The following is a 26502-nucleotide window of genomic DNA, read 5'->3' as shown; positions in this document are numbered from 1 at the left end:
GTCGTTGATCTATGGAAAAGGGAGACATGGGGGTGTGTTGGGTGTGGGGTGTGTGAAAGGGTGGGAAAGGCCGGGAAATATGGTTGAAATGTAGGGCAAGGTCAAAGAGGGGGATAAAGTCTGCCGTTGATCTATGGAAAAGGGAGACATGGGGGTGTGTGGGGTGAAGAATGGGAAATATGAGGGGAGGAGTCAGTGGTTAGCCTTGCGTGACCTTGTACAGCAGAAGGAGACACAGACGGAGCGCTCTTTTTTTTTCAGTAGTATAGTAAGAAGAGGAAGTGGGTTAGTGGAGAAGGTACAGGTGGGGGAGAAGAAAAGACAGGAGTGCACAGTTACATGGCGATTTCGTTCCCCTCATCCACCCCTGACCACCTCAATTTCTACCATTCCCCATTTACTCATCCTACTCCTTCACCAACCATAGCCCCAGTTCCCGACTCTTCCTCTTTACCCATCTTCTCATACTAACTCATCTGCCCATCCTACCCCCTCGCCAACCGCATTCCCATTACCCACCACTTCACCCATCGCCCTTTCCTCTCTTACACATTCAAGTCGTTACCCTCACTCATAACCAACCCTCCCTCTACCCACACTGCGTCCATGTCCCCCTCCCAGTGAAGGAATAACATAGAACTTGCAGGGTTGTGTCTGGCTGGGGAGAAATGACTGTGTGGGGAAGGGAAGGGAGGAAGGGAGGAGGAGGAGAATGAGGGAGCGGCGTGCCCCATCCAAGGACACCCACACGAACACACCAGCTCACCAGACACGCAAGCCAATCACCAGCACCACCACCACCACCACCAGCAGAGCGAACCACTGACCTAATGATCATGGAATTGGAACGATGGTGATTTGAAGGGGGGAGGGGGGGCAGGATGTGAGAGAGAGAGAGAGAGAGAGAGAGAGAGAGAGAGAGAGAGAGAGAGAGAGAGAGAGAGAGAGAGAGAGAGAGAGAGAGAGAGAGAGAGAGAGAGAGAGAGAGAGAGAGAGAGAGAGAGAGAGAACCGTATAATATAATGCTATCAATATTATACAAGGATGATTGGTGGTCAATAAGGAAGAAAGACGATGATGAGGTAGGGAATCATGGGGAGGAGGAGGAGGAGGAGGAAGAAGAGGAGGAGGAGGAGGAGGAGGAGTTAACGGTCACGAGAATTCCGCAGGACAGAAGGTGCTACCGTGTATGTGTGTGTGTGTGTGTGTGTGTGTGTGTGTGTCTGTGTGTGTGTGTGTGTGTGTGCGTACCTACATTTTTCATTAATCAGTATTCCTATCGTATTATTAATTTTCCCTATAACGAATTTTTGATCGGTGGACGTAGTGGAATGCAAGAGGCGCAGTGATTAAACGTTGACCCTCTGCGCTTTACCATGCAGTTAATTAATACCAGACGAGTTTTACCTTTTTTTTATGGCTATTTTTCTTCCTTGGAATTGTTTGGGTCTGCCACGGATTTTGTTGGACGTAGGAGGAGAAGAATGGTAAGGAGAAAGATTGGGGCGGTAGGCAGCATGGAGATGAATGTGGGAATTGGTAGGAGGGGCGCTCAGGGTAATATTCAGAGGAGGTCGTAGAAGGGAAGTGAAAGGGAAAATATAAGGAGATGAAATTTAGAAGAAGAGTAGTAGTAGGAACAAGGAGTAATGCTGGGCGAAAGAGAGAGAGATGAAGAGAAGGAAGGAGGAAGAGTAGGGAGAACAAGGAGTATTTCTGGATAAAAGGAAGAAGAGGAAGAGAAGGAAGGAGGTAGAGTAGGAAGAGAAAAAATATATATCTGGGTAAAGGGAAGAACAGGTAGAGAAGAAAGGGGAGACTGAAAAATAAGGAGAAGAAAGAGGAATCGAGTAGGAGTTGGAAGAAAAGGATGGAGAGTAAGATAATGTGATAAAGATGAATAAGAGGGAGGAAAAGACTGGAAGGAAAAGACTGAAGGAGAAGGAGAAGAAACATAAACTGAGTAGGGGAGGGAACAAAAGGAGAGAGCAAGATAACGTGATAAAGGTCAGTGAAAGGAGAAACTAGAATGAAAATGGGAGGAGGAAGAGGAAGAAGAAGGGATGAGAAAAAGGGAGTGATGGGAGGGAAGAGGAAGAAGCCCAACGATGTACTGATTGGTTACCTGTGTTCTGTCTCGCTCAGGTATGCTAATTTCTCCACCTGGAAATGAGCAACCCTTGAAGAATATGAATTACCTTTAAGAGAGAGAGAGAGAGAGAGAGAGAGAGAGAGAGAGAGAGAGAGAGAGAGAGAGAGAGAGAGAGAGAGAGAGAGAGAGAGAGAGAGAGTAATGAGGGTGTTGGTTATGATTGAGATGGAGATGTTGATGGTGGCGTTGATGATTGACATAGTGGTGGTGGTTGTGGAAACGATGATGTTGCATGTGAAAATGGTATTGGCGGTGGTATTGGTGATGATGATGAAGATTGCGATGGAAGTGAAAGTGGTGATGATGGTGGTGGTGGTGGTGATGATGGATTAGGAGGAGAACACTTTGGCTCTGTTTACTGAGGGGACACTTATTGCCTAACCCTTGTGTGTGTGTGTGTGTGTGTGTGTGTGTGTGTGTGGGTCAAGGATGGCCATAGTAAAGCAATAAAGTGTTAAGATGACCACTACCACCACCACCACCACCACCACCACCACCTCCACTACCACCTCCACCACCACCACCACCACCACCTCCACTACAACACCAACAGGAAGAGCAAAAGCAAAAGCCACATCATCAGAACCTCCCCTCCCCCCCACCCCCCCACCCTGAAAATTGACCCCTATCACATCTCCCCAAACGCCTTCTTGACACCGCTGCCTTCGCTCCTTCCCTCGCTTCTTCCCTTCCCTCCTTCCCTTCCTCCCTTCCAGCGTGCAGTCATCACCCGCGGGGTCTTAATAACAGTCATCAAGGCGGGAGTGATGAAGCACTTTGGACCGGACGATAATTAGTGATGTCCAGCACGCGAGGGAAGGAAGGGAGGAAGGAAGGATGGTGTGTGTGTGTGTGTGAGGGGGGGGTTCTGTGTGTGTGTGTGTGTGTGTGTGTGTGTGTGTGTGTGTGTGTGTGTGTGTGTGTGTGTGTGTGTGTTTCTTAATGTTTGTCTCTTCTTTTCCCTCTTTTCTCCTAACAACTTGACCTCTCTTTGAATGATGGAGTACCACACACACTTCTGCCCCAACTACTCTCTATATAACTGTCAACTATCATCTATTTTCTATTAACTATTTTTGGAGTAATTTTGGAGTACTATTCTTCCCGCGTTAACATATACTTGTCCTTTTTTTATTTATGTATCTATCTATTTCACTATTTATTCATCCATTCCCTCACTTAATCGACTATATTATTGGTCCTCGTCATATAAAACACCAGGGGGTCAATAACGTCACCACTGCCACCTGCTGTTCCTCTCTCACTCTTCCTCCCACTAGCTCACGACACCGCCATCACGCGTCGACTTGCATTATCGCCGAACACTATATCTTGCGTGCAGGTGGTGGTGGTGGTGATGGGGTTGGAGGTGGTGGTGGTGTTTGCAGTTGTGGCGGTAGTGTCTGTAATGTCCACCCTCCCTCACCACCATCCCTCCCTCCCTCCTTCTTGTCCTCTCTCTCCTCGTCTTTCTCCTCCTCCTATTCCAGATCCTCTCTTTGTCGGTCGTTCTTCCTTCCTCCGTGTCAGACAGTTTCAGTTTTCGTCCGAATTTTTTCTTCCCTTCCCTCATTTCACGTGTCTCGTCTCGCCGCGAAGTCTCGACCCCGCCAAAATGCTTCCCCCGCAACACACGCTCTCTCACCTTGACTTGCCGGGTTATTTTAGTGTTGTGTTTCGTGGTGTCAGGCGTTGTGTGTTGTGTGCATGCATTGCCCCGGGCCTTCTTTGTGTTGCAGATGTGTGTGTGTGTGTGTGTGTGTGTGTGTGTGTGTGTGTGTGTGTGTGTGTGTGTGTGTGTGTGTGTGTGTGTGTGTGTGTGTGTGTGTGTGTGTGTGTGTGTGTGTTCCAGTTGCTGTCTCGAAATTATGTTGGGGAATATTTTACTTGGTGTCTTGCGGAGTGGTACATTTTCAGTTATACTTTTTTTTGTTGTCTTGTTTTGTGTTGCGCAATTTATGTATCCTCGTTTTTAACATCTCGCGTTGTGTTCAGAATTTATAACTGTTTGTGTTCTTTCCTCCTGCCGTAAATATAAACTTATAATTCAGTTCGTATCGAGTGTCGCGCTGCATAGCTACCCTGTAGTTTGTTTGGTCTCTAAATATACAAATATAGTATACCGCGTTCTTATGTCACCATTCGGCCTGACGCAGCTGATCGATCCTTCTGGGAAATATATGAAGGAGAGGCACGATAGCTGTCTTGTTTTATTAAGGCAAGAAGAGACGAGCCGGGGCATGTCGCTGTCTGCCGTGTTTATAGAGACACACACGACTTTCTTTTCTGTGCCATCATTCAGTCAAGAGGAACACGATGGCTGTCTTGGTCTATTGAAGTTGGAACAGTTAGTCGAGTTAAGGGGAAGCTACTGGACACAACACTAAAAGACATAGACTCCACACATCCTCTATCAAGAAAGACATACACGAACTTTCCTTCTCTACCATCATTCAGTCAAGAGGAACGTGATGGCTGTCTTGGTCTATTAAAGTCGCAACAGTCAGTCGAGTTAAGGGGAAGCTACTGGATACTACACTAATAGATATCGACTCCACACATCCGCTATCAAGAAAGACACACGCGGTCCTCCATACTGTGCCATCACTCAGTCAGGAGGAACGTGATGGCTGGCTTGGTGTCTTAAAGTAGGTTCAGTCAGTCGGGTTTAAGGGAAAGTACTGGACACTCCTCATAGCTCTTAGCCATCCCCTATCAAGAAAGACACACGCGGCCTTACGTTCTGTACCATCACCCAGTCAGGAGGAACGTGATGGCTGGCTTGGTGTCTTAAAGTAGGTTCAGTCAGTCGGGTTTAAGGGAGAGTACTGGACACTCCTCATAGCTCTTAGCCATCCCCTATCAAGAAAGACACACGCGGCCTTACGTTCTGTACCATCACCCAGTCAAGAGGAACGTGATGGCTGGCTTGGTCTGGTAAAGTTGGAAGAGTCAGTCGAGTTAGGGGAAAGTACTAGACACTCCTCATTGCTATCCCCTATCAAGAAAGACACACGAGGCCTTCCATACTGTTCCATCACTCAGTCAGGGGGAACGCGATGGCTGGCTTGATGGCTTAAAGTAGGAACGGTCAGTCGAGTTAAGGGAAAGTACTGGACACTACTCTGATAGACTCTACATATCTCTTACCCAACCTCTATCAGTAAAGACTCACACGTCCTTCTCTGTATATCATCATTCAGTCAGGAGGAACGCAATGGCTGTCTAAGCGTATTAAAGTAGGAACAATCAGTCGAGCTAAGGGGAAAGTCCTCGACTCTGCGTTGATATAGACTCCACATATCTCTTTTACCCGTCCTCTATAACTCATCGACGCAGCGCAAGATATAGTGAAGAAATGTAAGTTAAGACGTACTGAGGAGGGAGGATTACATATGCGTTGTAATATGTTCTAATGTCCTCTTTGCAGATAAGTTATTGTAAGTTATTTCATATAGCTTTTGGTCCTGTCTCTTCGTGCCTCGTGTGAATGGCCTGATAACGTGATTGTTTGGTGAGAAGAGAAACGAGAGAGGAACATTACAGGTGACATCACGAGTACCTTAGGAAAAAAACACGAAGAAGGAAATATGGGGATGATAAATGAAATATAAACCCGTGATGGAGGTTGTGATGATTACATAGGGAAGGCAGAGGGTAAAGGGACATTGGTGGCAGTAAACGGTAGCATAATGGGTTGTATGATGATTACAGAGGGAAGGGGTAGGGGAAGGGGTGGCACTGATGGGAAAGGGTAATATAAAATGCAATGTTTTTTATGTAGATAATGGAGAATGTACGTGACTAGCCATATAACGTAGATTACCGAGCCTTGTCTTTATAACTACTCTTCCTCCCCTGTAACCCTTCCTCGTCATCATTGTTCCCTCTTCCCTCCACTCCTTCACGTTATCATCATTCCTCCTGTCGCCATCATTCCCTCTCTCTTTCCTCTAATCCATCTCTTTTCTCTCCAATCCCTTCTCGTCACTATCGTTTCTCTCCCCTACACCATCATTCCCTCCCCTCTCCATTCTCTCACGTTGCCATATTTCCTCCTCCTTCCATTCCCTCCTCGTTATCATTGTTCCTTCTGTCTTCCTTGCCCTCCCCGTCACCATCATTCCTCCTCTCTCCATTCCCTTCCTCTCACTATCACACACTCTCTCCTTCATCTCCTCCCGTACTTCTAATTTCTCTCTATTCCACTCCCTTTCGCCACCAGCCCTCCCCCTCCATTCCCTTCCTCTCACTATTACACACTCTCCCCTTCATCCCCTCCCGTACTTCTAATTTCTCTCTATTCCACTCCCTTTCGCCACCATCCCTCCCCCTCCATTCCCTCCCCGTCAGTATCTTTGCCTCCCCCATACATTATCTTCCGTTACTATCATTCCCTCTCCCCTCCATTCCCTCCCCGTCACATCATCCCTTCATCACTCACGTTACCTCAACCTCAGCGCACCTGTGTCCTTCAGCGGAAGTGTTTAATTAAGGTAATGGCGCTGCCTCACCTGGCTGACGGACAGGTGTGCGGACGGCCGTCATATTGTGTGTGTGTGTGTGTGTGTGTGTGTGTGTGTGTGTGTGTGTGTGTGTTTGTTTCAACGTAGATACGATGTGGAAATGAAATGTCAATTCGAGGAAATGTACGTTATTCACCGTTTTTTCATTCATTCGTGGTTTTTTGGTGTTTTTTTTCTTTACCGTGAAAATCTACAATAATGCTTTTGATTGATGGATAGTCATGAGCTTTATAATGTTTTTTTTTTAATATTTGAAATGATGGAGAATGTCAAGGTCAGGCATTTAATAATTCAGGGTCTTTTGCATTGTGTGTGTGTGTGTGTGTGTGTGTGTGTGTGTGTGTGTGTGTGTGTGTGTGTGTGTGTGTGTGAGAATGGGCAGTAGTATGTTCTCGAAGTAGCATGTTCTTTTTTGTGTGTGTGTTTGCGTATATTTGCTTTTATTTGCATTGTTTCGGCAAAGGCAGCAATTTCTTACTTTTTATATCTTTCTATTGTTGGCATTACTGGCTGAATATTGACTGACTATTCGTGAAATATACACAGGAGTATAAGTAATGAAGAAAAAAATTAATACGTAGTGCACTAGAAGGAACAAGAAAGAACTAAACTACTGCACGGATTTACATTGAGTCGGATGATGAGTCAGGCGATCTTCCTATAAAATCAAAGCAAAAATAAAAGATACAGTGTGTGTGGGAACCTTGGATACAGATAACGGTAGCTTGTGGTTTACAGTGTAGTGGTATGTACAGTGAAGTCGTTAGGGGTATATTAATGGATTGCAGGTGAGCGTTAATAAAAAAGCGAGTAGTAGTAGTAGTAGTAGTAGTAGTAGTAGTAGTAGTAATTGTAGTAGTAGTAGTAGTAGTAGTAGTAGTAGTAGTAGAGTTGAGTTAGTTACGCCCTGTGCCGAGAAACCATGACAAACCAAAACAAACAACGTCAAGATAGTTCCTGCATAAGTAAATGAATTGCATGTCAGTGTAGGATTTAATAGTAAAGGCAACAACAGCACTGACGTTAATCATGAAATTTGCAAGATAATTAAAGAGTGAGATACGTACGGTTCAGGGTAAAAAATAATATACTACTTCTACTGCTACTACAAAGAAAAAAAAAAATCGTACGGAATTTAAGCAAAGGTCGAGGTCTTGAAATTGTGTGTTAGTTATATGGAAGTGAAGTAGCGGCTTTACAATTGCAGTCATGGGTGGTAGAGAGAAGGGAGTTAGGAGTAGTTTAAGAAAGTGGTCCAGATCTTGAAATTCAGTGACAGTAATATGGAAATAGAGAAATATTGGCCGTGTAGTAGAAGGCATAGTGGTGGTAGAATGAACGAGTTTATGAATTGTTAAGGAAGTGTTTGAAATTGCTAAATTCAGTGTAAATAATGAAGTGGTAGTAGTCATGGTGGTGGAGAAGGGAAGGAAGTTATACATAGTTGAGAAAGTCTTTGAGAACTTTAAATACAGTGTAAATAATGAAGTAGGGAGGAATTAGTAGCATAGTGGTAGTGGACTTAGTGGCGTCGGAGGGAAGGAAGTCATGAATAGATAAAGAACTATTTGAGATCGGTAAATTCAGTGTTAATAATGAAATAGTGAAGAAGTAGTATCATTATAGCAGTAGAAGTAATGGTAAAAGCAAGTTATGAGTAGCCCCCCCCCAAAAAAAGGAGTTAAAAGGGAAGTACAATACAGGTAATGGATCCAACGTGGTCCGGGATAATAGCCGCTGGAGGGAAGAAGGGTAGAGAGGGAGGGAAGGAGGGGAAGAGAGAGAAAGAGAGGAAGGTAGTGAAAGAGGATGAGGTAAAACCGTAGACTGGAGGCAGGAGTGAGTGGGTACATAGAAGGGAAGTGAAGGGGGGTAATGGAAGTGATGGAGATTGAGGAAGGTAAAAAAAAAAACATGTGGAGCTGAAAGAGACAAAGTAGGTAGATATAGGTGGGCAAGTTAGTAGGTAGATAGGTAAAAAAGTAATTGTGATGAACCAGGAAAGCAGAAAGTTTAGTAGATGAGCAGGTAGATATATAAATAGGTAGGTAAGTGGGTAGATAATTTAATAGGTGAGTTCGTAGAAAAGAAAAAAAAGTAAATTAGAAAAGAAATATAAAAAAAGAAAATTATGTGAAGCCAGAACAGCAGATTTGTAAGTAGACAGACTGGTGTAGATAAGTAGGTAGGTAGTCATGTAGGTAAGTTAGTAGATGAGTTGGCAGAGGGGTAGAAAGTAGATAGGCAGGTGTAGGTAAGTACGTAGGTATAAAGGTAAGTAGTTCATAGCGTCCCCTAATGACCCACTAACAACCTGGGGGTCATTTTACGTCACTTGATCCTGAGTGATGGAAATTTCGCTATTGTCTCGCTCTTTATCTTTCGTTGTATCATTATAACGAAGCTTTTAAGAACCGCTTTGTACCTAGAGAGCGACGCCATTTTGTGTACGGTGTGTGTGTGTGTGTGTGTGTGTGTGTGTGTGTGTGTGTGTGTGTGTGTGTGTGTGTGTTGTCTCTGTCGTCTTGGTAGTTCTTTTTTTCTTTTTTTCTTTCTTTTTATCTTCCTTGCTATTATTTTCTTTTCCTTTTCTTTCTTCTTCTTGTTATTGTTCTTGCTCTTGTTATTGGTTTTGTTTTTGTTCTTCTTTTTCTTCTTCTTCCTCTTCTTTCGCATGTTCATACTCTTCTTTTTTTTATCCCTCCTTCTCTTATCAATCTTCTCCCTCTCCTCCTCCTCCTCCTCCACATTCCTCTTCATACACCATTTTTCTTCTGTTCCTCCCTTCTCTTCCTAATCATTTCCTCTTCCCTTTTCTCTTTGTTCTCTTCTACATTCTCCTCCTCTTCTTTGCTCGCTCTCTTAGTCCTCCTTTTCTTTTCACGTATTTTTCCTCTCCGTCTTTTATTTCCCTCTTTGTGTCTCCACCACCACTAACACACCACCACCACCACCACCACATCTCTTGTAGTTTATTTTCCTTTTTTTGACGCTTTTTCACTCCTATTTCTATTCCGTTGCCACCACTACCACCACCATCACCACCACCACCACCACTACTACCACCACTACCACTACCCTCTCCTTCTCGTGTTTGGGTATAGCCTTTGTAACGACTCCCTTCGCTCTACTCGGCCTGGTAAGAGTTCATATTTTTGCTCCGCCTTCCCTTTTCTTCCTCACACACACACAAAAAAAAAAAAGAAAACGTGAAACTTGAGTCATATATATAAACAATGCAGAAAGAAGAGGAAAGGGGTGTAGAGAAAAAGGGAACGAACAGAAAGATATGAATGGAGAAATAGTAACAGGTAGAAGATAGGTAGGTAGATAAATAGATAGATGGATGGGTAGATATACAGATAAAGAGAAAGATAAAAAAAACTACCTCTCCCATTTCTCTACCACGGCGATGAGATTTTTTTCTATCAATTTCAAGTTTTCTTTTTCTACTCTCTCAATATACATTCCTTCCTTCTCTTTCTACCTTTATTTTATCTCGTTCCCCGTGTTGCTTTATGTCATTAACTTCTTTATTATCTCCTCCTTATTTTGGAAACACGTTCGGTTAGTCATTGAGTGCTTCATCGGTAGGGGCAGCTTTTCCTTTCTCTGTTGTTTTTATCGCTGTGTTTATGATGGTCGCCTCTTTCATCTATCTTTTGTTTTCTCATTCAACACTTCTTACTCTTTTTTGGAAACATATTCAGTTCGTCATTGAGTGTTTCATCGGTAGTGGCGCCGTTTCCTTCCTCTCTCCATTATTTTCATCCCTATGTTTATGATGGTCGCCCCTTTTACCTCCTTTTGTTTTCTCATTCAACACTTCTTTCTCTTTTTTGGAGACACATTCAGTTCGTCATTGAGTGTTTCATCGGTAGAGGCGCCTTTTCCTATATCTATTTTTCTCATCCAACGTTTATGGTGGCCGCTCCTTTTTCCTTTTTTTGTTTCCTCATTCAACACTTCCTGCTTTTTTTTTTTCAGCATCGCGCCGCCTAAGTTATTCACCATTCCCGGAACTCTGCACCGTCTATATTTTTTTCTTCCTTCCCCTTCCTTTTCTTCTTCCATGTTTCTTTTTTTCTTTTACCTGTTCCCGCCCTCTACCTGCTTTGGGCTTTTTGCATTCTTTTTCTCTCTTTTTTTTTCCCATGCCCGAACCTCCTCGTAAGTTATTTTCCATCCCTCGAAACTTCACGCTGGACATTTTACTTTTGCTTTCTTTTTTTCTTCTTTCCGCTTCCTCTTTTCTCCTTCCTTGCTCATCCGTGTTTCGCAGTGCTTATTTTTTTTCCTTTTTACCTTTTTTACCATTCCTGCTCCTCCAACTTACAAACTGCGCAGTGTCGCCTCTTTCCTCGTTCTCTTGTGTTCTCTTCTTTTTGTTTTCCTTTTATTCAACATCAAAGGAGTCAGCGATAAGGTGAAACAAAGACAAATTAAAAGACGCCCGCTATACACTCACAGCTCCTGCTTTCTTTTATATATTTCCTTTGTTTTGCTCATTGTTTATATTTCTTACTCTTTTTTTACTTTTTCCCTTTTATGTATGTAGCAACGGCGATGTCATGGTGTGTGTGTGTGTGTGTGTGTGTGTGTGTGTGTGTGTGTGTGTGACCAGGTCGTTGGGGGCATAAGCGAACCTCTGTGCGGGGAAAGTTTTGAGTCGTGGGATCCCAAAGTCCACATGATTTTCGTCTAACATTTTCCGCCGCGCACAAAGACGACCGATGGCGGCAAGTTTGGGAGGATTTGTGTTATAATTACCTGGTCATGGGAAAGCTGTTGTCCTCCCACCTGTTGTGATGTATGTGGGGGTGGGGTAGTGTGGGGGGAAGTGTATGCGAAGGGGGGATAGTGTGGAGGTTTAATGTTTGTGTGTGTGTGCGTGTGTGTTTGTGTGTGTGATAGACAGATAGACATACAGAATGACAAACAGAACGATAGACAGATAGATAGATAGATAGCTTGAGGGAAGGAAAAGATATAGAAAGAGTGAGAGAAAAGCCTAACTCATCCCCCAAAAAACTAGTAAAAAAAACCTACAAAGAAAATTCCGGGAAAGTTTTTATGATTACTTTTCACACGAAGTTTAAACACAAAGGATATAAACTTTTTACCTGTGTGTGTGTGGCGCCCTCTATTCTATTTATTTTTCCTACGTATCTCCTGGATGTGCGTGAGGCTGGTAAAGGTGAAGGGTTGAGTCGCGCAGGTGAGCTTGTACCAGGTGTGAAAAAGCTTGAGGTGTGGGGTATAGGAGAGGCGGGGTGTTTGGGGTTGGAATAAAGAGGAAGAGGAGGGTCAAGGGGTGGAAGGAAGGTCAGGGTGAGATTGTGAAGTGGTGGATTTATTGGGGGTAAGTGGAGTGAAGGGAATTTGTCGGTAGGAGAGAAGGGGTGTCTATGGTAGATATAAGGAGGAGGAGGAGGAGGGGGAACAAAAAATGGAGGGGTTAGGAGTCGAGAAGATGGTTGGGGAGTTAATGAAGTGGTGTAGGAGGTGAGAGAAAAAGACGATGAGGGTGAAAGATGGCTAGTAGGGAAAGTGGTCTAAAGAGGTGATAGGAAAAGATGAAATGGCGAAAGCAATGGAAACGAGAAGAGGGGAATTTTGAAGGAAGGGAAAACAGTGAGGCACGGAATGGGGGAGTAGAGAGCAATGATTTGAGGAGGTAAAAGTATAGTTCAGGGCAAGTTAAGAAGCAGTAAGGAGGTAGGACAGGTGAGTAAGAGAAAGCTGAGGGTGGTGGGAAGGGGAAGAAGGGTATGGGGAAAAGGGAAAGTGGAGGAGGTGAGGACAGGTATGTGACGGGAAGGGGTAGAAAGGTGTGGGGATGTGAGGAAGAGTGAGGAGGTGAAGACAGGTACGTTAAGAGAGAGAGGTGAGGGTGGTTGGGGGAAGGGGTACAGGGAATGGGGGGAGGGGGGACGGAAAGGAGAGTGAGTGAGCGCGTGTCAGCGGGGCGGCCGATATATTGGACACACACATCTGGCCACACCTTTGCCGAGAGTGGTGCAGGTGTTTCGCTGGTGTCTAATTAGGCCTTGTTTACGGGTGTCCCAGGTGATCGCGGGGCCTTGTTTTGATCCTTCTACCTCACTGCGCTGCTTCTCGTGTTTTTTTTTTGTCTCTGTGTCTTCCGTGTTAACTTATTTTTCTGGTTTTCCCTTTCCTATATTCTTCAAAGTGTTTTCCCTTACTATTCCTGCTTTCCTTCCTTCCCTCATTTTGTCCTCCTTTCTATAGGCTTCCTTCTTTCCTTCATATTGTTCTTTCTCCCTTACTTTCTTGGTTTACTTTCTCCCCTCATTTTGTTCTCCCTTCCCATCTTTCTAGGCTTTCACATTTTCTTCTTCTCCCTTACTCTCTAGCATTCCTCCCTTCCTTCATCTCCTTCTCCTTTTTCTAACCCTATTCCCGTCCTTCATAGTGTTCTCCCTTACTTTCCTCCCTTCCCCTTGTTCTTGTTCTTCTTCTTCTTTCTAGTCTTCCTCTTTTTATTAAGCTTGTTCTCCCTCTCTTCTTTCTAGCATTCTTCCCTTTCTTCACCTTGTTCTTCTTCCTTCTCTTTCTAGTCTTCCTCTTTTTCTTTACCTCGTTCTTCCTCTCCTCTTTCTTCTTTTCCTTCATCTTGTTCTCCCTCTTTTTCTTTGTAGCTTTCCTCTTTTCCTTTTCCTCGTTCTCCCTCCCTTCTTTCTAGCATTCATCCCTTCCTTCACCTTATTCTCCCTCTTTTTCTTTCTTGCCTTCCTCTTTTTCTTTACCTCGTTCTTCCTTTCTTTGTATCCTTCATCCTGTAAACTTTTCTCCGGCACTCTCCTAGTACCCTCCCTCTCTTCCTTCGCATTAATCTACCACTCTGTTTTCCTTCTTTCTCCACTTTTATTATCCATCCCCTATTCTGTTCTTTTACCATTATGCATCGTTTTATATCCTTGACATTTTTATCTTCATTCAGCTCCTTGCAATCACTAACTAATTCAACCTTTGTCTAATTACCCTCATTGTCCTATTAAACATTTTACGTCCACACTCATTCACTCTACGTCTCCATTATGCAGCCCATTAACAGTACTTTACATTGCTTCTCTCTCTCTCTCTCTCCCCCACACTCGTTAATTATTACTTATTCATATTTCTCCTTTCTTCCTTTAGTTCATTTCTTCACACAAATTCTCCCTTCATAATTATATTCGTTTTAACTCTTACGTACCTCACCGCATACCATCCACACCCCTTTATGTCTTATTATGTCTTTTTTACTCCTCACATCTCCATCATTTATCACTATCTCTCACGCCCTTAACCTTCTCCTACTTCAGTTATCCCTTCAAATCCCCTTCATCCCCTCATCCTAAGAAACCCTTAACCCCTTAACTTTACCTCTCATCCCCTCTTATCCCTGCCAATCCCTTCCCCCCCTCACCCCTTTCAACCCTCCTTCCTTCCTTCCTTCCCCACAAAATAAAAAGGAAAGGATCGAGAGACGCAGGAAAGTTTTGGACAGGAAAAAAAAGGATAAAAAAGAAATACACGAAAAGTTTATACGGAGAAAATGACGAATGGTTTGGTGCTGGACGACACGTGTACGGCCTCTTAAAACGTGTGTGTGTGTGTGTGTGTGTGTGTGTGTGTGTGTGTGCGCGTGTGCGTGTGCATGTCCGCTGGGGAGCGAATTTTGTTACCGCAGCTGAGAAATAATTCATTGGACGGAGGTGTAACGTTTGAGGAGAGGGCGTGAGGTGGGGAGGGCAAGGAAAGGGAGGGGAAGGGGGGAAGGGGGAAGGGAGGGGATCGATGTTAAGAAAGGGGGGAGAAGAGGGAGGGTCGGTGGAATGTTAGTGTGTAGTGTTGAAGGAGAAGAAAATAAAGAAAGAATAGGAGGAGGAGCAGGAAGAGGAGGGAGAAGAAGAAGACGTAGAAGAAGAAGAAGAAGAAGAAGAAGAAGAAGAAGAAGAAGAAGAAGAAGAAGTTGAAGTAGAAGACAGAAAAGTAAAAAAAAAAAAAGAAAGAAAGACAAAAGAAAGAAAAGTTGAAAGAGGAAAGCAAAAGAAAAGAAAAATAATATAAATGAGGAAAGCGAAGTAGGAGCGAAGAAAGAAAATAAGAGAAAAGGAGATTAAAAATACAAGACGGCTTTTATAATGGAACAACAAAGCAAGAGAAGCGGCAAGAAAACCACAAAGAGAAGAAGACACAAAGAAGATAAAAGAAATTAGCAAAAAAACAAAGAAAAAGTAAAAAAAAAAAAAATAAAAGGAATAGTTCTCGGAAAGGACGTCGATTCAAGATACAACTGGACGGTATGGATGTTATTGATGGTGATGGGCATTGTCGTGAAGGTGAATGCTGCTTGTTGGAAAAAAAAAAGAACGAAGCAGAAAATAAATGGAAAGGCGAAAATGACAACAAAAAATATATCCACTACTAATAAAATGCAAATAAAAAAAGAAAGAAAAACGACTAAGCAAAGACGAGGAGACAGAAAAAGTGAACAGCTATATTTTGGATCCGTGTAGAGTATGGGTAAAAATGATGGCAGATTTACTTGGTTGGAACATAAAGGTGGCGTAAGAAAAGGTAAATCATCAGTCGCAGGTGTAAAAAAACAGTTAGCTGAGTTTGAGAGAGAGAAAACCCCCCCCAGCAGTAACACCAGCATTAGAAGTAGTGATAGTTGTAGTAGTAGTAATAGCAGAAGTAGTAGTAGTAGTAGTAGTAGTAGTAGTAGTAAGACCAGCAGTTACTTTTAATGTTTTTATTTTTGTTTCTATTGTTGTTGTAGAGGTCATCGTGGTTGCAGAAGCCAGGTTGAAGTGTCTAGTATTGATAATAGGGATAAGTATGTAAGTAACCATGTTTATAGGTAGTTTATATCTTAGTAGTGATATGATAGTGCACAGCTTTGTATACCCTAAGCAGTGGTGGCAGTAGTGGAGGTAGGCGATGGGAGAAGAGAGAGCAAGTGGAAAGGGGAGAAGGTGTTGAGTCATCTTCAGCGTGGTGACATGTCCGAACGAGGCGGTGAAAAGCTCATATAGAAAACAGGTAAAGGTGATGCTTAAGATGGGAAAGGCAGTGAAGATGGGAGGGAGGTAAAGGAGGGTCTGTAAAGGTGACGGCGGTAGTGAGGGGTAGTTTGCGTGGTGATGACGTGGCTGAACGAGGTGGTGAATAGCTAGCTTGTGGACATAAAGGTGAAGATGGAAAGGTGTGGTGATGAGAGGCAGGTAAGAGCAGAGGTAGTGGAAGGTCGTTAATGTGGTAATGACATGGTGCTGTGAGGTGATGACTAGCTTGTATAGTGGTGAAGATGGCAAAGGGGGTGACAGATGGAAGAGTGGTACGAGGTAGTGGTTGTGGGCAGTGGTAGTTAGGTAAGTAAGTGGGTAGTTTGTAGATGGCTGTGGTGATAAGGAAGATGGCGAAGGGAAAAATGGTGATAATGATAGTAATTGGTCGTTTTTCATTGGTAGGTGAAGATGGTGAAGATGAAGAAAAGAAAGATGGTGAAGATGGAAGGTATTCGATTGTTCGTTGATATCTATATAGAGGAAGAAGAAACCGAGGAATAATAGGAGAGAAGGAAGAAGAAAGAAGAGAAGGGGAAGATGGGAAAGATAGGGATAATGGAAAGCAGTTGATGGTGAAGGTGATGTAGGGAAAGATGGTAATGAAGATGAAAGATACTGGATGCTGGTCGGAGATGGTAGTAGATAGACAAGTAGGTATTCAGTAAGTGGGTGGTGGATAGTATTGGGGATCGTTGGAGTGGCAATGAACTGGTCTTGCGAGGTGGCGCGTAGCTCTTTACTGCCCCGGCGAGAGGCAGCAAACGAGCCCGGCAGCGCGGCCCCTATAAAACATTAACGGAGTGCCGACATTCCGCTCTGCGCCATTTGCCTCCCTTCCTTCCTTCGCCTTCCTCCTTGACTCCACCTCCGAAGGACTTGCGTGGATTATTATTGTTATTGTTTTTCTTATTCTTCTTACTACTACTACTACTACTACTACTTCTACTATTACGACTACTACGATTTTCCTTCTCGTTTCGTAGATAAGCGTTCATTTATTATATTCTCAGCAGTTATTTTTACCCATTTTTCCTCGTTTTTGCACTTTTCTCGCCACTTATAATAATGTTGACGGTTATGACACCTCTTTATCTTTCTCCTGCCTTGCGTTATAATTATCATACATGTATTATGTGAGCCATTTACTGTGCGGTGTGTGTGTGTGTGTGTGTGTGTGTGTGTGTGTGTAACAAGTTAATCACACACACACACACACACACACACACACACACACACACACACACACACACACACACACACTCAGTCACCGCTGGCAACCTCTCCCTCTCTCTCTCTCTCTCTCTCTTCCCTTTCCCAACTCATTTACACACAAATATTTACATCAACATTATTTACCTTTCATGAAAATTAAATGCAAACAGAGTCGACTGTACAGGGAATGAAGATGCTGCTTCCTCTTCCGCGCCCCCGACTCTCTCCTCGCCCCCTCTCGCCCCCCCCAAAAAGTGTTATTAATATTCATAGTCTGAGCGCACAAATTTACCTGCGATATACCTCCTGCTTTAGTGTAACCTGCCTGCCTGCCTTTAATTATGATAGAGCTGTACAGGGATTATGAAGTGTATGAAAAAAGGGGGTAATATGAGTATGATAATGAAGATGATGATGATGAGGAGGAGGAGGAAAAGGAGGCTAAAGAGGATGATGGTGATGTTCATGAGGAGATGGAGAATGATAAGGATGGTGAAGACGATAATGAGGACGATAAGGAGAGTCGAGCAGGAGGAGGAGGAGGAGGAGGAGGGGTGGGAGAAGGAGAAAGCGAAGGAGGAGGAAAATAAGTCACAAGTAAAAAATATCAAAGAATGAGACAAAAATGAAAATGAACGGAAAGGTGAAAACAACAACAACAAAAATCAACAGTTAATAAAATACAAATAAGGAAGGGAAGAAAAACGACTAAGCAAAGACAAGGAGACAGAAAAAGTGAACCGCTATTATTTTGCAGCCGCATAGAGTATGAGTATATTAAACCTCCATCGCTTACGAGAATCCGGATCCTCTTCACCTCCCCCCCCCCCTACCACTTACTCTCTTACTCCCCCTTCCTACTCGTCCTTCCTCCTCTGCCGCTGCTGCGTGGGCGGCCTCGTACTACATAATTATAATGATGATGCTACAACGTCCTTCAGGTAATTGTCTCTCTCTCTCTCTCTCTCTCTCTCTCTCTCTCTCTCTCTCTCTCTCTCTCTCTCTCTCTCTCTCTCTCTCTCTCTCTCTCTCTCTCTCTCTCTCTCTCTCTCTCTCTCTCTCTCTCTCTCTCTCTCTCTCTCTCTCTCTCTCTCTCTCTCTCTCTCTCTCTCTCTCTCTCTCTCTCTCTCTCTCTCTCTCTCTCTCTCTCTCTCTCTCTCTCTCTTTTTTCTCGCCGCATGAATTATTATAGGCCATCGCGGGTAATATTTCTTCTTTTCCTTTTCCATGATGATGTGAATGATGAATTACGATGATGAATGATGATGACGCCGTGCTCGGAGTGGTGGGGTAGTTATGCGTTGGTGTTTTATGGTGCAGATTGTTCGTTATCATTATCTCCTCATTATTATTATCATCAATAACTTCGTCTTCACTATCATCATCTCTAGTGCTGAGTTGTGACGGATTGTTGTTGTTGTAGTTGTTGTTGTTGTTGTTTTTCTCCTCGTGGCTCTCATTGACGTCCTCTTATTAGCTTCATTATTTTAGAGGTGACGTCGTGCTGGAATGTCTTTGTCTCTATACCTTGATTTATTGGGATTTTCTTTTATTTCTCCTGATTTTGAAGTATGTCTTTAATTTTCCATTGATTCTGAGGCATTTCGTTGATTTTCTCCTGATATTGGTGCATTCCGTTGATTTTCTCCTGATACTGGTGAGTGTCGTTAATTTTCTTCTGATTTTGGTGCTTGTCGTTGGTTTTCTCCTGATTTTGGTGCGTGGCGGTAATTTTCTCTTGATTCTAATGCATTTCGTTGATTTTCTTCTGATTTTGGTGCAAGTCGTTCTTTTCCTCACGCATTATTGTTACACTCAGTTTCTTTCCTCCTGAGTGTTTGGCGCATTGTATCCCTTTTCCTCAAAGTATCTCCGCAATTAATTCCTTTCCTCCAGAGATTTTGGTGCATTCAATTCTTTTCCTCTTTAGTTTTGGCGCATTCCATTTCATTCCTTCTTTTCATCATATCGAGGAACTGACTGACTTTTTCTTACTTACAAGGTGAATTCGGACTAACGGCATCATATATTATTATCTTTTCTTCTTGTCGCAATATTATTTTTATTTTATGATTTATTTTATCAGCCTTTTAAACCCTCTAGAACCATGTAACTCAAGAACAAGTAAAGGTGAGGCACGCATATTCTTAAACAAACACTCTACTTAGACGTCTCCCTTGTAAATGTTTTGTTAATGGCGTGATATATAAGCGGGCAAACAAACAAACAAATAAACAAACAATCAAACAAAAATATCAAGCGGTAGGATACGGTGAACACGGATAATTTAATTCCACGGAGGTCGCCGCCTTGTTTCGTTTATTCAGCTCCGTCGCGGCGGCCTCGATCTGATCTCCCTAAAAGCCTGGGACCGGAAAACTTGCGTCCCAATACACACTCAAGGAGGTTGGTCCTCGTGTGTACATCTCTATTGCTTTCCTTTGCTCTTTTCTCTTTTCTGTTACTCTCTTTTGCTCTTTTCTATTTTTTCCTGCTCCTTTCTCTTTTCCCTCGCTGTCTTTTGCCCTTTTTTCTCTCGCTGTCTTTTCCTCTTTTCTTTTTTTTTTGCTTGTTCTCTTTTGCTCTTTTCTCTTTTTCTTGCTCTTTTGCCTTTTTTTCTTTTTTTTGCTCTCTTTTGCTCTTCTCTCTTTTCACTTGCTGTCTTTTTCTTTCTTTTCCCCACAAATCGCTCTTGCAGGCTTTCCTTTCACCTTGCCTGTCTTCATGTGTAGTTCTCTATATCTTTTTCCTTTTCTCTTTTTCCCCTTTTCACCCCTACTCGTTCCTTCAGGCTTTCCTTTCTCCTTGGCTGTCTTCGTGTGTGCTTCTCTATTGCTCTTTCCTCTTCCCTTTTCTTCTTCTTTACAACTCACTCCTCTAGGCTGCCCTTTCTTCTCCTTGCCGCCCTTTGTTTTCATCCTGGCGGGTTATTCTTTCATTTTTCTTTTCGTTTTAATTTTTCACGCATCTGCTTTTCTTTCATTCTGCTGCTCTTCTTTCTCACCACCGCCTCCTCTTGTTTTTCATTCCGGCGGGTTGTTCTTCCATCTTTCTTTTTTTTCTTCTTCTCATGTATCTGTTATGCTTCCATTCTGGTGCTCTTCTTTCTCACCGACGCTGCTTGTTTTTATCCAGGCGATTTATCTTTCCATCTTCCTGCTTCTCTTTCAAACATTTTAAATTTTTCTCTCACTGTCTGTTATTTTTCCGTGCTCAAGGTTTCCCCACTCACTCATTTCCTATTTTCAGTGCTTCTTTCGTATACTCCGAGGTCCTTTCATCAACACACCCTTTTTTCTTTTTATATTTCCCTATATCGAAAGCCACATCCCTCCTGTCCCTCTCCTCAAAGAACCGCGTAAAATTATATAAATATGGGACTATCCTTTTATTCAGTGCTCCACCTTTTCTATTATTACAAAAGTGTTACATTTTTCCCTCCGTTGTCGCCTTTAGACTCAAGCAAAACTCACCTCAACTCTATTTCACATCCTATCCATCCTGCCAGCATCCTTACCACCCTGTCCGGTCCACTCACATCACCACCACCCTGCCGGCTCCCTTTCCGCCCTGTCAGGCTCACCGTTACCCTACCCGATCCTCTTACATACTGTCGACGCACTCTTTTTTTTTCCCTTTATGCGATCAAGAGTCTTTTCCCTTACTGAATCCACTCCGCGCGCCTCACAAAGCTCTTTCTCTGTACACGGCTCGGGGCTGCCTTCCCTCGTGTGTGTGTGGAATAAAACTTTAACGTTGGTGTATGGTATAGAGAGCACAGGTAAAAGGTTCTTATATGCTTTTTAGTTGCAGTTTTATTCTTACTTATCCTTCTCATTGCACGTCTTTTTTTGTATTCTCTCATTCATGGTTTTCTTCCCTCACATTTATTCTTTATTTTTTTGTCCGTGTTCTCTTCGTCCTTTTGTTCTCGTCTTCATTCTTTTGTTTTTAGTCGTCGTCGTCCTCTTCCTTTCCTTTGTTTTCCTTGTTTTCGTTCTCGTTCTCCTCCATGTTCTTATATTCTTTTCTTTCTTTCCTTGTTCTCGCCCTCGTTCTCGGCATCCTCCTCGTCCTCCTCCTCCTCCTCCCTCTCTTCCGCCATCAGCACGAAATCCCCCCTTGCTCAATTTGTCCGTGTATCTGATGGAGGGTCGCGACAAAGGCGGTGTGCAAATTTGTGCGCGGGACGAGGAAGGGCGACCGAGGGGAAGAAAGGATGCTGTGGTTTTACACTGAGGATGCCCGATGGGTTGGCGGGGATGAGAGAGAGAGAGAGAGAGAGAGAGAGAGAGAGAGAGAGAGAGAGAGATCTGTAGTCATGATTTCCGCGAATAATTGTTTTAATGAGGAAACTTGTCAAAAAAGAAGACTTAAGAGAGGCAGATTTTGATGGGAAGCTTTTAATTAATATGCATACACGCACGTACACACACACACACACACACACACACACACACACACACACACACACACACACACACACACACACACACACACACACACACACACATGCGCACACACACAGCTTACCGTTTTTTCCTTCCTATATTCCCCATACATAAAATGGCTTCCTTTCCGCCCCTAACTTCACCGAGCTGTGGCAAATTTACATGAAGATGGCGCCGTCCTTTCATTCCGCGAAAAATAATTGACAGAATACGAGAAATCCGGAAAATAATATCCATAAAATAATCACGATGGATAGATGCGACACGAGACTTTGAACTATGATGAAAAATGGATAAAGTGTATTTTCTCTTGTTATTTAAATGCGACACTGGAAAATCAAAAGCTTCAAAAAATATAACCTCTCGAAGCTTTACGTCAGCGATAGATGGATTACGATGATACACGTTAGATAAAACACCACCTGACCCTTCCTCATAAAAAAAAATAATCCAATGACATTTTTTGTTTGTTTTGCTTTTATATAGTGACAGGTATTTTACGACCGGGTCCATGGGTTCGCTAGGATACATGGTGCTGCCGGGGGTGGTGCTGGTGCTGCGGGTGGTGTGCTCCTGACGGGGAAAGAAAGAGCGTGGGTATGACAGGCGTTCACGGGCGAGCTGTCTTGATGATGGGACTTGATCGGGCGGGAAAAAATGATGGTGGCCTTGGGAACATACGGACAAGTCTTCATTTACATGCATAATATTTTGTGTGGGGCGATAATGGAATCCTGGGCGTGAAGGTTTTAGGAAGGGTAAGGGATTAGAGGAATGAAGGATGAGGAAGAGAGGGAAGGATAAGTGAGGGAGGGGTGGGCCATGGAAGGCGGGAGGGAATGTACAGGGAAGGAAGGGGAGAGGGAGTAAAGAAATGAAGGATGAGGAAGAGAGGGAAGGATAAGTCAAGGGAGTCGTGGAGTATGGGAAGGGCAGGGTATGTGTAGGGTGGGAAGGGGAGAGAGAGTGAAGAAAGAAAGGAATGCGGGAGAGAAAGAATGGTAAGTGAGGGAGGGACAGATAGAAGAGGGAGTTTAGTCGAGAGAAGGAAGGGGTGGAGTTTTAAAGGAGCTGCAGCTTTGAGGGAGAGAAAGAAAGGGTAAGTCTTGTAGAGGAATAAGGGAGAGATGCCCTTCCTAGATTATGACGGGAGATAAAACTTTGCTCGGGCGGGAGGAAAGATCTTCAAGCTTTTAAATACAGGGAAATGAAGAGTTTTGAGGGAGGGAGAGGAACAAGAGAGAGGAGAAACCAGAGGAAGTTGGTAAAGAAAAGAAAAGGAGTTGTATTGAGGAAGGAAATGGATTTTGAAGAGGAGGAGAAAGAAGATGATGGAAAAGAGAGCCACAAAGGTAGGTAGGGAGACGCTGTGTGGTGGAATATAATCTGAACCTGCAGTGAGGGGAAGAACGAACAGAGAGAGAGAGAGAGAATGGGGTGGAGGAAGGAAAACCAGATTACATGGAGACGATGGAAGGATGGAACACTACATTTAAGGGAGGAAGGGACCCATTCGTAAGCTGGAAGAACGGAGATGAGTATTAAGGGAGAAAGGTGATGAAGGTATGACAAAGAAAGGGAGTGACGGAGGGGAGACTTTGACGGATGGGAGAGGGAAAGGGATGAATGAGGGAGTGACTGAGTGAACGAAGAAGGAAGGGAAAAAGAGAGGGTGATGAGGGTGTGACAGAGGGGGGCAAAGGGTTGAAATAGGAAGTGAGGGAGTGAAGAAGTGAGGGAAAAAGGGAGTGAAGAAGGGAGGAAGAAAGGGAGGGGATGAGGAAGTGACAGACTGATGTTCTTTGATGTATGGGAAAGGCAAAGAGAGTGAGGGAAGGGAAGGGAGAGAAGGGAGGGAAGGGTTGAGGAAAAGAGGGGCTGAGGGGGGGAAAGGGAAGCGGTAACCTTGTTTAAAGTGGACCATTTACCTCGAGGGTCCGCCACCAGGTGAATCCCTCTCCCGTCAGCATCAGCATCATCAGCATCCCCCTACATCTCTTCTCTATCCCTCCCTTTCACTTCCTCAATCCTTTCATTTTTTTTCACCCTCTATTCACCTTTTTTTAACCCTCAATTTTTTCTCCCCTCCCTTGCTTTTTCGTCTTCCACTTTTTCATTTCTTCCTCCCTTTGACTCCCTCCATCCTCTTATTTCTTTTATCATCCATCCATCTTTTTTTCATCCCTCTAAACTTTTTCTCCCTAGCCCTATTTTTTTTTTCGTCATCTACCTCTTCATTTCTTCCTCTCCGCCACTCCTTTTCATTTTTTTTTTATCCTCTACCCATCTTTTCCCTTCCACCCTCTCAACTCTTCTCCCTACCCTGTTTTTTCCTCTTCCACCTTTTCATTTCTTTCTCCCCGCTACTTTTTCCTCTCTCTCCCTCCACTCTCTTAATATCTTTCTTATCCGCCCCTTCCTTTCTCTCCCTCTATGCCCCTTCTTCTCTTTCTCTACGTTATATTCCCTTGCCTTTCCCTCAATCCCTTTATTTCTCCCTCGCCACCGTCCTTTCCTTGCTATTCCTTTCTCTTTTCACTAGCTGCAGTTCCCCCCACTCCATCATTTCCCTTTTGTTCTTTGGTAGCCGTTTATGTCCCCCTCTCCCCTTCCCCCTAATTCCTGTTTTTCTCTTGTCGTCCATCCATCATTTGCTTTCTCTTCCTCATCTAATTCTTCTCTTTTACCTCGCCCTTGAACTCCACTGTTATGCACTCTCCATTTCTCTATATTTTATGTCTTTGTTCATTCTCTTCTCTCCCTCCTCTCATCACTTTCCTCAACTGCTCCCCTTACACATCGCTCGCTTTCTCTCTTCCTTTTCCTTCTCGTTCGTTCCATCCTTTCTTTCTTCTCTTATTCCCTTCTAGCTTCGTCTCTATTTTTTCTTTCCTTTGCCTGTCTGTAATTTCTTTTCCATCTCCCCCCTCCCCTCCATCACTTAAAGCAGGGATAATATTTTCTTTTCATTATTGCTGTGCATGGCGGGTCGCTGGGGTTCCTGGAGTAGGGGGTCTGGGTGGAGGGGAATGATGAGGGGCGGGGTGTGATGGATGGCTGCCCGGCGGCCCTCGATTTGCCGAGACGCTGGGGGACGGAAGTTGCTGTGCCGCGAGGGTCGTGGATTGCCTCAGGATCAGACGGATTACACATATTGCTTATTAGGTGATGGTGACAGGGCCGCCGCGAGGAGCCTACACTGTGGGGGAATGTCACCTTCCCCTTATTCGGGGGGACCGCGAGCTGCCCTCTGCCGCGTGACTGGCTGGTGGCTTGGGCGTGATGGCAGGCAGGGTACGCTTAGTTCCCATCAGACAAAGGTTTTTGAGCACGGCTTTTCAGGAAGGAAGACTTTTACCCTGAAAGTTGAATGACAAAGGTCTTTCCAGCTTTAAAAGCCAGTGCGTTACAGTCATTATGAAGCTAAACTGTGAACCGCCTGAGCGTGGCCGCTGGAGGCGATGAGCCGCCGGGCGCGCGGCTTCAAATCAATGCAAGAAGGAGCAGCAGCGGGCGGCAGCGTCAAGGAGGAGGGCCTGCCTGCCACGGCCACCTACCTGGCGGGCACGTGCCAATAATCAATATGCAATACACAGAACATGCCACTTTTAGGATCCCGCCCCCACTTCTGCCACTGGGCAACCCCGCCGGCTTGTGGCGCTGCCCAGAGCAGCAGAGGCGACGAGATCCGCTAAGCTTTGTGACGACAAGCGTTCTTCCCTGACCACCAAACGAAAGTAGCTGAGCACATCGTTCAGGTTCATTCCACTTCACATTCACCAATGAAGTGTGGAAGTTTCAGAAGTTTTGGCATCTGAAACAGCTGCAATGGCCGACGCAACTTCGTCGCACACAGCGACAAGAACGTGGACAAAGTTTCTTGGCGCGGCGCCGGCGGCCACGACGCACCAAACTTGAGCACACGCCGGCGACAGCAAAGTTTTGGGCGTTGATGAGTGTAACATTGTAGTTTCTGGTGCCGTCTTTGCGAACCATTCACAATACTCCACGGGGCACTCCACTTGTAAACTGAACACTAACCACTCAATACTTTGAACACTGCCAACGGGTCATGTGGCCATGGCGGGGGTCAGGTCGCGAATGACAGGTGTACCTGAGACGTGCCTCGACGCACAGGGGCCCGGGACGGGGCGCGGCGGGAGCTGCGAAGAAAGCTCAGGACACTGCGACCCGCGGCTGAGGACTAGCCGGGCCGGGCCGCGGGGAGTACGATGGAGGGGTCTGGTGCGCCCCGGCATTGACTGTGGCGCAACAGTCCCGGCCCCCAACTCACCTCACCTGGCAACCCCCCTCACCTTCACCCTGGCCCTCGCTCTCGCCGACCGCCCCTTACCTGCTGGATTCCAGAGGCCAGAATTACTCCTTGCCTGCCTCCCTGCCTCCCCGCCCGCCTCGACGCCCACCGCCGCCCGCTGCCCGCACGCCCCTCATGGGTTATGCATTCCCTTCCCTCATTCCAGCCAAACTTGCCTGAATCCAGCGAACTACATTCATACACTCTTAACTTTGTCCATCCTGGCCGGCCAGATTCTCCTAACTGTATCTCTGTTTCCGTCTGTCTGTCTTGTCTGTATGTTTGTCTGTATCTCTGCCTGCCCGTCCGTCTGTCCGCCTGTCTGTCTGTCTGTTTGTCTGCCTGTGCTTTCTCATTTCCTCCATTCCACATTCCCTCCAACCCGGCTGTCCTCTCCCCCCATTTCCTCCAACCCTCATTCGCTCCAACCCTTCTTTCATTTCCTTTTTCCTTCCTGTCACCTTTTCCTCCTTCCTTCCGTCTCTCCCCTCCTCCTCCTCCTCCTCACCAGGTTTACTTGCATAATCTCTCCCACTTCCTCCACTTCATGGCACGACTCTTGCAAATCTGTTATCCCCGGCTCCTCTAATTTTCTCTCTTATCATCATTATTCTGCTATCTACTCCATGCATCACCGGAATGACCTCGCATTTATCCATCTCTTAACACGTCTTGCTCGGCTCTTTTCTCTCCTTACCTGTACCTGTTTGTTTATCTTTTACCTGGACTTTTATTATCTTTCTATCATTCATATTTTATCTATCAT

At 44.6% G+C, this 26502-nt stretch overlaps 1 protein-coding gene across 3 annotated transcripts in view; it reads right to left on the bottom strand.

The window, feature by feature from the left end:
- LOC126985602 (uncharacterized) overlaps nt 1–25674 on the bottom strand; it is a 65616-nt gene extending 39942 nt beyond the window's left edge. The window contains exon 1 of one of the 3 annotated variants that reach the window (XM_050840982.1): nt 25536–25674. The gene's annotated coding sequence lies outside the window, so the exon portion shown is untranslated. The remainder of the gene's footprint in view (nt 1–25535) is intronic. The other 2 variants (XM_050840835.1, XM_050840889.1) reach the window with 2 other exon arrangements.
- Between the last annotated feature and the right edge of the window lie 828 nt (nt 25675–26502).

The sequence above is a fragment of the Eriocheir sinensis genome, chromosome 1, assembly GCF_024679095.1.
Source record: "Eriocheir sinensis breed Jianghai 21 chromosome 1, ASM2467909v1, whole genome shotgun sequence".
NCBI lineage: Eukaryota > Metazoa > Arthropoda > Malacostraca > Decapoda > Varunidae > Eriocheir > Eriocheir sinensis.
Note: the sequence above shows the minus strand (reverse complement) of the source record. Positions and strands in the feature narration are given on the sequence as shown.